Consider the following 8230-nt stretch of genomic DNA (forward strand, 5'->3'; position numbering starts at 1 on the left):
TCATATTAGAAGATGGAAAGATTAAGATTAACATGTAGGTAAATAATAACAGTCCAGTGGCAATATATATTACGTTACAAAGGTTCAGAGACCTACTGGTGGATTTGAATTAGGATGGGGGGGGGGGGGGGGGAGGGCACAACCAGCAAGTCCCCCTTGTATGCCCAGTCTACCATTCTAGTTCACAAACAGAACTTATGTTGCTCAATTATATATTTTTCCAAAATGTTGCACCTCCCCCTTTTTTAGAATCCTGAAACCAACATTACAGTGACCAAAAGAGACATAAGGAAAAGTGTAATGAATGGGTTAAAACACTTAAAGATAAACTCCAGTACTGGTAAAAAAAAAAAAAAAATTCTCACAGAATCAAACGAAACTTACACTGAATGTTCAAGATTACAAATAAATGACATGTGCCAAACAATTTTGGAAGAAAATGTATACTGGCTGAGTAATGAGCATAGAAAGACAAGGAAATCAAGGTAGTACTAGCCCCGACACCATGTGTGTTGTCCCATATATAGCTTTCTATGTGAGTGCTTGTTACTTTACCAAGACTCGGTCAAATTTATTATGATTATGATGACTCCAGAACCTTGCAGTGCACACCAATACTTTCATGCTACATGATCAACTGTTTCTGATCCTTTCCACACCTTTTCTTTCACAATGCAATCGCATTACCAGTACTAAAGTTTATCTTTAATATGAGTACATGTATGCTGTAAAGAACATTGATAGATAAGTGAAAGTATGGCTGTCATGGTTTCAAACCATTTTATCTCTCTTCCTGTGCATTTTTTTCTGGAATAATTCTTCTTTCATTTTCCTCTCTTCCCACTCTTCACCATGCAGATGAAGAACCTGAATAGCGCCCCCTATTCAGCATAGCTACCAATCATTCCTATGAAGGAGGAATCCTCCCTATTTTTGTCCTCTCCTTCAAAGTAGTGTTATGAATCATAGATTCATCTCTTTCTCTTAAAACTTCGGTGTAAAGGCATCCAAAATACAATCTATTCATATTTTTGCTTTTGGAGATTTCTGATATTTTGCTCTGGAAGGTTGGCCAGTATGGAGTTCTAATGGAATGGCTATTGGCAGAGTATAAGACCAAATAATTAAAAAAAAAACGTGTTTAGCGTCCTGTTTTTTTGAAAAATAGGAAGGAGGAGGCGCTTTTTTCTTCTTTTTTTTCTTTCAAAATGGCCGCTCGGTACATTTTCCCTGACAGTCAGGCTAGTGGCCACCAACATTTTATTTTTTTATTTTTTTAAAATCAGAAATAGATCCATTTTAGCAGTGTTTTTCATGTTTTTTTTTCTTTAAAAAAAAAAAAAAAAAAAAAATTAAAAAAAAAAAAAAAAAAGGAAGCGGGCGGGGACGCTAAACATGTATATATTTTTAATGGCCTAATAGTGAACCTTTAGTAGGGGTCAGGCCTGGTCCTATTCAAGCTGGGCAAATTTGAAACTAGACCAGGGATATGTTCCGCTGAGACTCTTGGAGGAGAGCATCAAAAGACAAAATACATTTTTTTAAACTCCTCTGAGCTGACTTTTTTTTTTTCTTTCTTATTCGAAACTTTCCATTGATCTTGGGCCATTTTGAGCTGTGGAGCTAAGTGTGGTAAAAGTGGAGATACTTATGCCTATTAATGATTAAGCCATGCTTCTTCTGTGTATCTGTATGCCCCGCTGAATTAGTTTGTATTGAGTGGTCATATCAACAAGATTAATGGCAACTTGAATCAAAATGCTTATATTCAGTTGCTGTCCCATATGAATTATTATGAACATCGAAACAATCTATTATGTTATACAGAGCTAGTAGCATACCAGTAGGTCTGGTCTGTTGGGTAGAATCAAGGGTAGAATAATCATTACCCATAGAATTGATTAAAAAAATTATGATAAAAATTATCAAGATGACCATGAGAACAGGAGTGTGGAAATGTTTTTTAAAAGAAGGAGCAAATGCATTAATTGCAATTGAATATTTCATGTTTTATATAGGAAACATTTTTTTTTCTAAAATAATACACCAGTTTACAGTTGTGTGCGCCATTTCAAACAAGGCCAATGACCTAGAGGTCATGTATTTATGCGTAAATTAAGATTGCGCCCATGCAAATTTTGATGATATCACTGCCTACGAGCTGCGTTGTGCGCGCAAATCATCATTTGCATGGGCGCAATCTTAATTTACGCATAAATACCACTTGTCAAAGGTTATTGGCCCCGCTTCCGGGGCCAATGACCCGAGGTCAACTGTCTGCGCATGCGCACTGATACAACTGTAAACTGGTGTATTGGAGGGTAGTTACCTGATGCCTTAGTCCTGTCCAGAGAATGTGTACAGTAGTGTTTTGGTTGTTTTTAAAATTTCATCTCGAATTGTCATTCATTTTTGTATGCTGTAAAAGTGTAAATATGATTTTTGTTAATTCCAAACTGTGTCATTGGAATACATGAGGGCCCTGTTTCATAAAACTTGTTATCAATAACAAGTTACAAGCTACTGTTATAAGCTACTGAAATCATGGCATCTGATTGGCTGAGAGCAAATTTGTCATAGAAATTTTGCATTTGTTATCGATAACAAGTTTTAGTGAAACAGGGGCCAGAGGATAAAGGGTCCAACATCATCAAAACAGTTTTTGAAACAATATTTTGATGAGGTTTATTAAAGGACAAAGTGTTTTCATCTTTCATAGTGCATCTACGTTCTAGAGGTGTTGTAGTCTAGGATTGGAGAATGAGTCTCTGGACTGTAAACCACAAGGTACAGGGTTCAAATCCCTTCCAGCTCCTTTGGCAAGACATCAATCTCTATTTGCCACACTGGACCCAGGTGTATGCAGTTGGTGCCTGGTAGAACTTATTCCTTGAATGCACTGAGCACTGTCATAGCTTCAGCTAAGATAATAATTTGCAAAGTCCTTAAGAAGCATCTAGATACATTATATTATAGTGTCATATGTGCAATAGACAATATCAGATTAATATTATTAATATTATTTTTTATTTTTATCATTATGATTATTATCAATAATATTAATAGTAGTAATAGAAGTGGCGGTATTAGTGGTAGTGGAAGTAGTAGTAAGTAGTAGAAGTAGTAGTAGTAGTAGTAGTAGTAGTATTAGTAGTACAAGTAGTAGTAGTAGTAGTTGTAGTAGTAGTAGTAGTAGTAGTAGTAGTAGTTGTGGCAGTAGCAGTAGTAGTAAACAGAGGACCTTTAAAACATAAAGATGAAAACATTCTGTCTTATAAATTTGTCAAAATATTCATGTTTCCCTAAAAATTAAAAAAATGATTGAGTATGGCCTTTTTTCTTCTCACGTATTCATTAATTGGAAATTAAAAGGAAAAGTGGTGGAGAAATATTTTTTCAAACAGATGTTACATCATGTGAGATGTAATCACTTTCAAGTCTTTCATTTTAGTCTGCTGCATTCCCAGTGGAATGTACTTGTATGCTTCCAATGTTTGTTGCAGCATAATTGTAAATAAGAGTGACGACACTATATATAGTGTTTATTATGTATTAGATATGTAATAGTATGTAAAGATAGATACATCGATGATGATATTAGAAATTATTACTTCATCAGGATGTGCCAACGAGGATGTTTATATTATGTAATGATCAGGCCTGTTTTCATCAGCTCAAGTTTGCCAAATAACCCACTATTTTCAGACTCTGGATATTATCCCGAAGCTCGAAATTACGTCTTCACCAGACCGATATGCTCATCACAAACTAGCTCAGACAGGCGCAAATTAGCCTGCTATTTCCCAAATAGGGGTATATTTTGGAAACAAGACCAATATTTCTAGGGATATTTTCTCGACCAAATATCCCGCTAATTGCAACTGCGGGCTGATGAGGACGCAAATTAATTGGCTAATTTGAGATCGGGATAGTTAAAATAGTTGGTTGTTTGGCAAACTCAAGCTGATGAAGACAGGCCTACAGTTGGAAGTTGGATTGGTGTTTAGAGTATATGTTGCAGTATTGATTTGACCATGATCAATTATTAGTACTGAAGTAATAGAAGTTTGTTGTTGGCCATGCATTGACCTATTTCGGAAGGGGAAAAATCTTTTATTTTTTCCTTTAAGAAATATTATTTCATGAGCTTTACCTATAAATCAAACTGTCAGACTTTGTCATTAATTTGATCGCAGATGTTGTGTTGGATGTGCCTCGTTTGATCCTTGTTCACGCATGACATTATAGTGCGGTTGAGTTGACATGGTAAACCGCCTATTAAACCACTAATGTATTCACTTTAATCTGTGCATTATTAGATACAGAAATGTAAAGGGCATGCACCACTCACATGTCAGTTTACAAGGCTCATACTGAGAATATGTTTAATCAAAAGGTATGATATCAATGGTTATGACTGTTCTTTTCCATTCCATCTCTGATTTGCATTGTTTTCCTTCTTCTTGCAACTACTTTATTGAAATAGACCTTGGGCAATTCAATAGCCTTGCACCTGATCAACCTGTTGAAATGTGCAAACATGACAATGACGCATTGCGTATTCCAAACATAATTTCTATGGGATATTCAAGAGGGTACTGAAGTTGCCCTTGAGTTGATTTTGCGAAAGGAATTGCAATAGACCATTTTCGTAATGTAACCAAATTTAATGCACAAGTCTTGGTGAAGTGCCTCAATACAAATTATTTCATTCTCCTGATAAGAATAATAGTATTTCAATAGTCAGAATGCAAACTGCATATATCAAGTGTTGCTAGGTAGGTTGAGCCATAATGTTTGTCCAACCTGGCAACAACTAATGTATGCATCTTGGATTCTGTCTATTGAAATACTATTATTCTTACCAGGTGAATGAAATAATTTGTATTGATGCACTTCACAAAGACTTATGCATTAAATTTGGTTACATTACGAAAATGGCCTATTATGTTAATTTGAGACTTATTTGTTTACTTGTTAGTTAGTGCCATAGTGGTCTATTCTCCTTTGTAGATTCATGTTTTAGTAGATCACATATTACCCAATTCAAATTGTGTATAAATCTAATAATGTGAAAGAAATGTTATCTATGAATATTGGTTCAATAAGTTTGGAACTATACTTTTTATCATATTTCTTGTAAAATAGGCAATTCACTGATTCCTTGATCAGGGATTATTTTCAATCAAACATTTATTTCTCCTTTGCTTAGTCGAAAAAGCTGAAATAGACACAGATATTTTTCTTGTGTAATATTCATCATCGTTTACATTGCTAGCGTGAAGGATGAAAAGTCTTGAATAATTTTGTAACTCCAAATGTTCATCAGCTGAGCATGAGGCCGGTATGTTTACATGGTCTGCTGTGAGCCACTCAGAAGAACATTTCCTCTGTGTGTGAACACCCTTCTGGCTTCCACTAGACGATATGAGATGTATCTCAATTGATTTATGTGATGAAGTTGAGTTTTCAGTTACATAATGTTGCATTTTTAGTTATTATAATATTTCTATATTCCTAAGTTATTTCATGAGTAGATTGTGTACAAGCATGAATACATTTGTGTCATTGACACATATAAAGATAAGCTTGAGTTCTGGTAATGATAGAAAATTAATTCTCAAAGAATCCTACAAAACTTACACTGAACGTTCAAGATTACAAATAAATGACATGTGCCAAACGATTTTGGTAGAATATAGGTGCGTCTTCATCATCTCGAGATTGCCAAATATCTCGAGATTGCCAAATAGCCCGCTATTTGGGAAATAATCCCGAAGTAACAAATCGCGTCTTCACTATCTCGAGATTCGACCTCGAAACTTGAAACTCGACCTTGAGAAATTAGCTCGAGATATTTTGCTCAGCGTTAGCGTGTATTGCGAATCTTCGGTCTAGTGAAGACGCACGGGACAAATAGCTGGATATTTTGCCAAATAGTAGGATATTTTGCAAACTATCCCAAGATATCTTGGGATATTATCCCGACCAACTATCCAGCTAATTTGCTACTTCGTTCTAATGAAGACGCAATTAGCTGGATAGTTTGCGATCGGGATAGTTCAAATAGCTGGATATTTGGCAATCTCGAGATAGTGAAGACGGGCCTTATGTATAGGGGCTGCGTAACGAGCATAGAAAGTAAAGGAAATTAGTCAAGTAGGCCCGACACCATGTGCTTAACACAGCTCACTTTGTGCAAATGATTAGAGTTGTGGAATTGATTGAAGATGATTTCCAGCAAGTTTTGTGAGGCTGTTTTTGTGACTGGTTTAATCTACTGCAGGATAAACAATTCAAAATATGATGCCCATGGCACTTTTATACCAGAGAACAAGATTAGCTTTGTAGTTCAATCACAATTCACTTCTCTACATCGAACTTATTTGAGGTTACATGTATATATATTTTTAATGTTATTAATTCCCATAGGTTATTGATATCATCTGATTGTGCGACAGTAAAAAATAATGATTATTACTGTATTTTGTAGATATATGTATATGAAATTATGGCTATTGGAATTTTATGTACTTTGTAAGATTTTGTAACATGTTAATTCTCTCTACCTTGTCATTTGGAAAAATGGAATAAACTATTTCAGGTAAAAGTGTACCCTGTTGTGTAAGACTTTTTTTGTTGTAATTACTGGTGTCTGTTTTTATCGTTTGTTGCAGCTCAATTATGATATATAGAAACACCTTATGAAATTGAGCAAACAATGTAATGAAAATTGTTTCTTTGATATGGCCATAACCCAGATGAATATGTAGGGCCGATAGGACAATGCTCTTGTTGGTGTGTAATTTTGTTATCCCAAAATACAATTGAACATTGACAAATATGTCCTTTGTATCTTGTAATGTTATGTTTTGTCGAGAATTATTCTGTAGGCTTTGACCTAAAAGGGTAAAAGAAGATGAGAGAAGAAAAAGAATGAAAGAATTAAGGAGAAGGAGATGAAGAAGTATAGAACTTGAACTGTTGAAGAAGAAGAAAAGCCTCTCAATTTGACATTTTGCAACAACTTTTGCCTAACAGAATCCTGTCTTAATTCTTATCCAGCTCCTTTTGTTTTCTCAATCTATTCACTAGGAATGTTTATGTGCCTAAAACACTACATCAGATAAATAAATATATATATAGGACTGACGCGTGCATCATACAATGCCGTACACGTTATAGCCTAACCATATACATGTATACAGGAATTCCCAGCTCTCTGTGCTGACGTCATCGTTGTTTACTTACGCACTGTCCGATGTCTGCTTCCGTAAAGGCGAGAAAGTTTGTCGACCTCTATCCACATCCACGGTGAAGGAAACACGCGTAGTCTCTTTGCTTCAGACCCACATTGTTTTCTTGTGACTACTCCGATCCTCATCCACGTACACGTACACAAGCTCACATACATTCAGTGTAAAGTTTGTCGACCTCGAGCCAGAGCCATTATACGCGTAGTCTCTGTGCTTCAGACCTAGATTGTTTTCTTGTGACTACTCCGATCCTCATCCACGTACACGTACACAAGCTCACATACATTCAGTGTAAAGTTTGTCGACCTCGAGTCAGAGCCATTATACGCGTAGTCTCTGTGCTTCAGACCTAGATTGTTATCTCATGAAGCGATCGCTGATTTCCTTGAATTTCAATCTCATATTGTACTTTATTTGAACATAGCACAGTAGCACTAATTTAAAAAGAAAATGAAATCTGAATAAAACGAGCAATTTTTCAGACAAAAATATAGACTTACTCCCTCAAGAATTGATGGTCTTGTATGATTAACTTTCAATATTCTCAGATTATTTTGTTCTTTCATCTTGCTGTTACACATAGACCTACTAATAAAGCAATAGGCCGTTCAAATCAAATGCAAGTTTTTTTCCTGTTGGTGTGTAGTCCTGCATACATTTCATATTTTGATATGTAAACTTCTGAATGTGTTTCATAGATTTTTAAATGGAATTCTGAGATATGGTGGTGGTGGTTATTTTACCCGGCTGCTAAGAAAGCATAAAAATGCTTGTAGTGAGCAGCCAGACGGCCGATGGCTTTACGTGCTCTCCGAGGGACATGGTAATGAGGATTAATTCCTTACCAAACACTCGTCTTGGTTTCGAACCCGGGTTTTTCTTCAAACTTGCATACCAGTTAATACATACCACTTTCTCAAGTTAGCTCATTTGATGACTGACAGATGATGTCATAAGGGGAGTGAGATCTAGAG

The sequence above is a fragment of the Strongylocentrotus purpuratus genome, unplaced genomic scaffold (genome assembly GCF_000002235.5).
Source record: "Strongylocentrotus purpuratus isolate Spur 01 unplaced genomic scaffold, Spur_5.0 spur5_contig_855, whole genome shotgun sequence".
Lineage (NCBI taxonomy): Eukaryota > Metazoa > Echinodermata > Echinoidea > Camarodonta > Strongylocentrotidae > Strongylocentrotus > Strongylocentrotus purpuratus.